Source organism: Protobothrops mucrosquamatus, unplaced genomic scaffold (genome assembly GCF_001527695.2).
Source record: "Protobothrops mucrosquamatus isolate PMUCROS unplaced genomic scaffold, P.Mucros_1.0 scaffold2278, whole genome shotgun sequence".
NCBI lineage: Eukaryota > Metazoa > Chordata > Lepidosauria > Squamata > Viperidae > Protobothrops > Protobothrops mucrosquamatus.
Genome location: NW_015388365.1, coordinates 15,147 through 21,678, shown reverse-complemented (window position 1 = coordinate 21,678; position 6,532 = coordinate 15,147).

The window sequence follows — 6,532 nt, the reverse complement described above, 5'->3', positions numbered from 1 at the left end:
AACAATGGATGGACACTAAGCCAATGGAGAGAAGCAATCTAGAACTCAGGAGAAATTTCCGAACGGCGAGAGGAATCAACCGACGGAACAGTCTGCCTTTAGACGTTGTGGGAGCTCCATCACTGGAGGGTTTCAAGAAGAGACTGGACCGCCATCTGTCGGAAATGGTATGTCAGGGTCTCCTGCTTGGGGGGGGGGGTTGGACTAGATGACCTACAAGGCCCCTTCCAACTGTTTTGTTCTGTTCCATTCTGTTCCGTTCTATTCTATTCTATTCTATTCCATTCCATTCCATTCCATTCCATATGTTCTGTTCTGTTCTGTTCTTTCCTGTTCTATTCTATTCTATTCTATTCTATTCTATTCTATTCTATTCTATTCTATTCTATTCTATTCTATTCTATTCATTCTATTCTGTTCCATTCCATTCCATTCCATTCCATTCCATATGTTCTATTCCATTCCATTCCATTCTTTTCTATTCTATTCCATTCCATATTTTCTATTCTATTCTATTCCATTCCATATGATCTATTCTATTCTATTCCATTCCATTCCATATTTTCTATTCTATTCTATTCTATTCTATTCTATTCTATTCTATTCTATTCCATTCCATTCCATTCCATTCCATATTTTCTATTCCATTCAATTCCATTCCATATTTTCTATTCTATTCCATTCAATTCCATTCCATATTTTCCATTCTATTCTATTCTATTCTATTCTATTCTATTCTATTCTATTCTATTCTATTCTATTCTATTCTATTCTTCTCCATGTCTATATCGTAGTCAATTCAGTCAACCCCACATTTTCTTGCTTATTCATCAAATGTCCTTATAAAGGTTACACTGATGTTATTCTAAATTACACTACATGTGTGATAGCTCCATCTCCGGAGGCTTTCCAAAAAGAGACTGGATGGCTTTTTGTCTGAAATTGTATAGGGTCTCCCACTCAAGCAGGGGGTTGGACTAGAAGACCTCCGAGGTCCCTTCCAACTCCATTACTCGATGTTCTGCGTTTTGGACCTCCACCTCAGGAAGGTCCAAAAGGAAACCTTGGACCCCGTGCAAAGAATTTTGTGGACTGAAGACAAAGAGATATTTTTTCCCCCACTCAATTCATATTGATTTCCTTCAGACTACCAGGCCGAAGCTGAGGGGCCGTTCATTCTCGGCTGCAAACGACAGCTCGGCTCTCCTGTTTACTCCAAAAGGCTTGTGCAAGATGTTTAAATCAGCGGCGATTTATATAATTTGGTCTCTAATTTAGCGGTGGGGAAGAAAGAAAGAAGAAGAAAAAAAAAACCCAGAGGTTGTCCAACACTGCAGTCCTAGAAATGTTTACTACACAAGAGGCTCAGTGACTGACTTCGCACAATTAACTCATTTTCTGAACTGCCACAAAACACCCAACAATCAACTCACCAAAACAAGCTGGGTCTTTGCAGCTCAATGTATCACGCACACACACACACGCACACACGCACAAAGGCACACACAAACTAACCAAGATTAACATTCGCCGAGCCATCGGATTCAGCTGGGCTTCTTACAGCTGTGAGCGAGTTTTTTGTTTTGTTTTTTTTAAAAAATCCTTATAAAGAGAATGTCTGCTTTTTGTTTTGGATCCTTTTCTTCCTAGAGGATCCCACCCTGCTTATATTCCTCCTGCTGGATTGCCCCGAGGATAGAGTATATAACTACTTTGTAATAATAATAATAATAATAATAATAATAATAATAATAATAATAATAATAATAATAATAATAATAATAATAATAATAATAATAATAATAATAATAATAAGAAGAAGAAGAAGAAGAAGAAGAAGAAGAAGAAGAAGAAGAAGAAGAAGAAGAAGAAGAAGAAGAAGAAGAAGCAGCAGCAGCAGCAGCAGCAGCGGCATGACAAAGTAGCAACAATGGTGCATTGGAAGATCTGCAAGAAATATCATTTGCCTGTAAGCAAAAACTGGTGGGATCATAAAACAGAGAAAGTCATAGAAAATGATAAAATTAAACTGCTCTGGGACTTCAGAATTCAAACAGACAAGCACCTGCAACATAACACCCCGGACTTAACAACTGTCGATAAGAAAGACAAAAAAGTCTGGATAGTGGATGTGGCAGTGCCTGGAGACAGCAGAATAGACGAGAAAGAACTGGAGAAGATCACAAAATACAAAGACCTACTAATAGAAATAGAAAGACTTTGGCAAAAGCAAGCAAAAGTAGTACCAATAGTAATAGGTGCCTTGGGTGCAATCCCAAAACAACTGGAGCACCACTTGAACACCATTGGCATTGACAAATTCGCCATTAGTCAATTGCAAAAGGCAGCCTTACTAGGAACCGCTTCCATCCTGCGACGAGATCTGTAATACCATCAAACATCCACATCTGCCTATCCCAGGTCCTTGGAAAGGACTCAATAGGTAGACAAAATGCCAAATCCAGTCTGAACATCTGGCTGACTGTGCGATGATCCATAATAATAATAATAGTAATAATAAAGTTGGAAGGGACCTTGGAGGAAGGCTCAGCTCCCACAAGGGACCCATCAGCAGAGAAGGAAGGACTCCTATTTTTATTTTTATTTTCCAAATAGCTTCCCAACCAACAAAGGTGCACCAGGGTTTTGCCTTCCGATGGAGCAAATTCACCAGTAAAGGCTATTATGATGTCTGAACCTGTTTAAACCAAGGTCCTTTCCAGTTCTCTTCTGATTGATTGATCTTCTAGATTAGAATCTCAGGCAGAGAAGCCTGGCAGAGAAGCTGGGTTAAGAAAAACACCCCCCAGGATCAGTTTGAGAGATGCAAATATTAGTTAAATTCTGTCCTTAACGATGAGACGAGTGGCAATGTCTGTTTTTTTAAAATCTGCATTTGAAGAGCCAAAATTGAACAGTCTCGCCCATTCATGAATGAACAAACATTTCATTACCGTTCCCATCTCTCTTATTTGTGTGTGTGTGTGTGTCTGTGTGTGTGTCTGTGTGTGTGTCTGTGTGTCTGTGTGCAAAATAAATTTGATATCTTATAGCAGGGCATTAAAGTTAAACCTGCCTTTTTCAAAGGAAAGGTGCATTACAGCCTAGTGATAATCCATGCTCCTTTTTAAATGCAATGTTATTCCCTCCCTCCCTCCCTCTCTCTCTCTCTCTCTCTCTCTTTTCCTTCTCCTTCCCCCTCATTACACAGGCAGGCACATGCCACGTTGCCCTACCAGGCAGATTTTCCTTGCGGTGGAGACCCACAAACTAAATACATAATAATAATCTGAAGTATCAACCCTTCCAATGCTGGGTGGGGGTTTCGATCAGAACGGTGGACAACAAGGTAAAAGCCAGCCTAGCTAGCATCCCAAACGTTGCAGAATGCTCAAAATAGTACTAATGATTCTACAATTCCCCCTTGCTTGCTTAGGGGGCACCCACGCCACCTCTGCCATCAACGCACCCAATGACACAGCCCGTGCCATCCGCACACCGGTACAGCGGAAGCTTGTGTGGTTGGGGTGAGAGTTGTTAGGCACCCATTCTCATTGGGGTGACAGGTCACGTGGTCTCTTCCCAAGATCTCCTTCCCAGCAGGGCTGGTTGCGGCATGTCCATCTCTGTGTGTGTGTGTGTGTCCCTCTGGGTGTGCAGATATGTGAGTGTGGACGGTTTTCAAGGCATTCCCTGTTTCCAGCTAAGGGTCATTTTTTTTCCTTCTCCTCTAACATCTTCTAGGTAATCCATGCTGCAGATTGGAAGCACTGCAGAGAGGATGGAGAAGCTGAGGATGGACAATACTATGGAGAGGCCTGGATCTTGGAGGGAGGGGTTGGAGGGGGGGACAGGGCTAGCACCCAGTAGGTTCCTCCAACAGTGGCTTCTCCCCAAAAACTGGTCCTGTGGCTATTAAGAAAAGGGGGACTAGGAGGAGAAAGGATTCCACTTCTCCATCCCAAACCAGCTCATCTACCTTCTGTAACAATGGAAGGGAAAGATGATCCATAGATCTCCACTTAAGTCAGGAGCCAGCCTTTCTTCAACTCAAGGGGAAACCACTTGAATGTTCTCTGTCTGTCTGTCTGTCTGTCTGTCTGATTGTCTGTCTTCCACCCATCCACCCCACCTCGCCTCATCATTTTCCTCCTAAGAACTAGAACCTCCAAAATTTGGCTTTGAAGAACATCTTCCCAACCTTCTTCTCCATCTCTGCTTGGCTTTCCAAGGCTTGAAAGACACATCCGGTCAACTAGTCAAAGTGGAGCTGGAAGACAACTCCTTTCCTGATTTAGGATGGACCCTAACCCTAACCCAGCCCCCCAAAATGTACGGGATGGAGATGCATGGAGAAGAAAGTCACACCAACATGGGGGTGGGGGTGGAATCAACACTGATGTCTTCTTCTTTCTGGAGAAGGATCAGCTGGAAGTATCTAGTGAGTTGTAGAACCTCTTGTAGAAGCTATAACAAAAAAAGATTCGGTGGATCTGGTCATCTCCCCATCTTGCTTTGAGGTTCAGACTTGACCACTCAGAGCCAACCCATTCTTTGGGTCGGGACTTCCATCTTGCCCCCCCCACTCTACCCCACCCCAAAACAAAGGACTCTGTAGCATCTTTTTCCAACTAACCCATCTCATTAAGAAGGCTGGAAGTTTCTGGAGCTGCAGCTCCGTTCATTGGCTGGGATGGAAAAAAAGAGACCTCCTGGCTTTTCGTCAAAGGGACTAGCCAGCCCGGAAGAGGTTGTTCTCTTGACTCCGTCGGATTTTTTTTTTTTTTTAGCCAGGCTAGAAACCCAGAGCTACTACTAGCTACGAGTCCCGGGTTTTTCCCCTCTTCCCTTGCGGCCCCTCCCCCCCAAAAAGACCCCCCTAAATCACTCTAACCAATCAATAACTCTTTTTTTTTTTTTGGCCCTCCTTAAAAAAAATTAAATTAAAGCATCTGGCTCGGCATGAAAGCGACGCGTTCCGGCGGAATGCCTCCGGATCTGGTGCAACTCACCCCGCCTTACCATATTCGGGGGGGGGGGGGTGGACGAAAGCACGGAGGGAGAGCGGGCAGGATCTTGCCCTCTTCCCCCCCCCACCCCATCCCGCGCCCCGAAATCAGGGGGAAACACCCGCTAAAGTGGCGGGGGGGGGAAGCATTAAACATCCCACCCACCCAACTCCTTCTGGTTCTCCTTTCGCAGCCTCCTCGCAGGCAGAGGTGGTGGTTTTCTGGGGGGGGGCGGCGGAGGGAAGGAGGGGATGCTTCGAAAGTTTGCCCCCCCACCCCCACCCCCCCTTCCTCAAATAATTTGGCCCCTCTTAGCTCGAGGGGAGGGGAAACGGGCTCCCTCGCCAAATGCGTAATCCACTTTGGAGAAGGTGGAGGGGGTGGAGAAGGAAGCCGTCGGATTTACTTGCGAGTAAGCATCCCAGAGGCTCCTTCTCCTCGCCGCCGCCCTTAAACGGGTCCCTCCTGAAGAAGTTCGCTTCCTAGAGATCTAACTTTCCCCATCCTAAAGGGTCTTCGGCGCGCAAGAGAAGGCGAGGGAGAAGGATTGGGAAAATAATAATAAAAAAAAAACCACAAACAAACCCCGGGGATCCCGTTAATCCACGCGCAGCCTTAGCGGGGTAAAGGGCTGAGCCGGGGTTGACTCTCGCCCTTACTCGTGAGTAAACCCTGCGGGGTATCCGCAGGCGGGAGGGGGGGAGCGACCCTCCGGGATCCCCGACCGCCAGCTGGATCGGCGCTTGGAGAAGCAGATCCCGGATAGGGAATCAAAGTCGGAGCGGGTGAGGCTTCGACCCCCCCCCCGTCCGATTGTCCCTCTCCCCAGCTGGAGACCCTCCGGAGCGAGATGGGGTTTTTTTTGGGGGGGGGGGTCCGGACTTTGTGGATCCGGGCAACGTCCTTTCGCCTGCAGACCCCCGGAGTCAGCCCGCAGATTTGAGTTCGTCCCTCGCAAAAGCGCTTCGGTTCGCAGCTTCGAACCGCCCCCAAAGTTGGCCCTGAAAGTTGGGGGCGAGGGTTTTTTATCAGGGCCAAAGAGACAAACCCCCCCCCCCTTAATTTGCAAGACCATCTTTCCCCGCTCGGATTTAGGCAGGATTAAATATCATGAATGACATTCATTCTCTCACACCCACTCGCCAAACATACATTAATTCCCCCTTAAACCCCCGCCGTAGCCACCGCCAGTCTCCAGCACACAACTGAATCAAACCGGTCTGTTATTAAGGGATTATTTTTAATATATATATATAAATAATATTAATCACGGAATCTTACCTTTTATAACAGAGTCCAGGCGATTAGGTCCTTGTTCTCAGCAGGAGCAAATCCCAAATGGAAAACATCCACAAATCCAGAAGGGAAAAACGAGCCATTGGCTCCCCTCGCCGCCGAAAACAAACCACCAAACCCAAACCAAGATGATGATGGTGATGATGATTTGACAGTGTGAGTTTGGGGTTTCCTTTCTTTTCTTCTTTTTTTTCCTGCTTCCAGCCCACTCTTTGAAAAACACACCA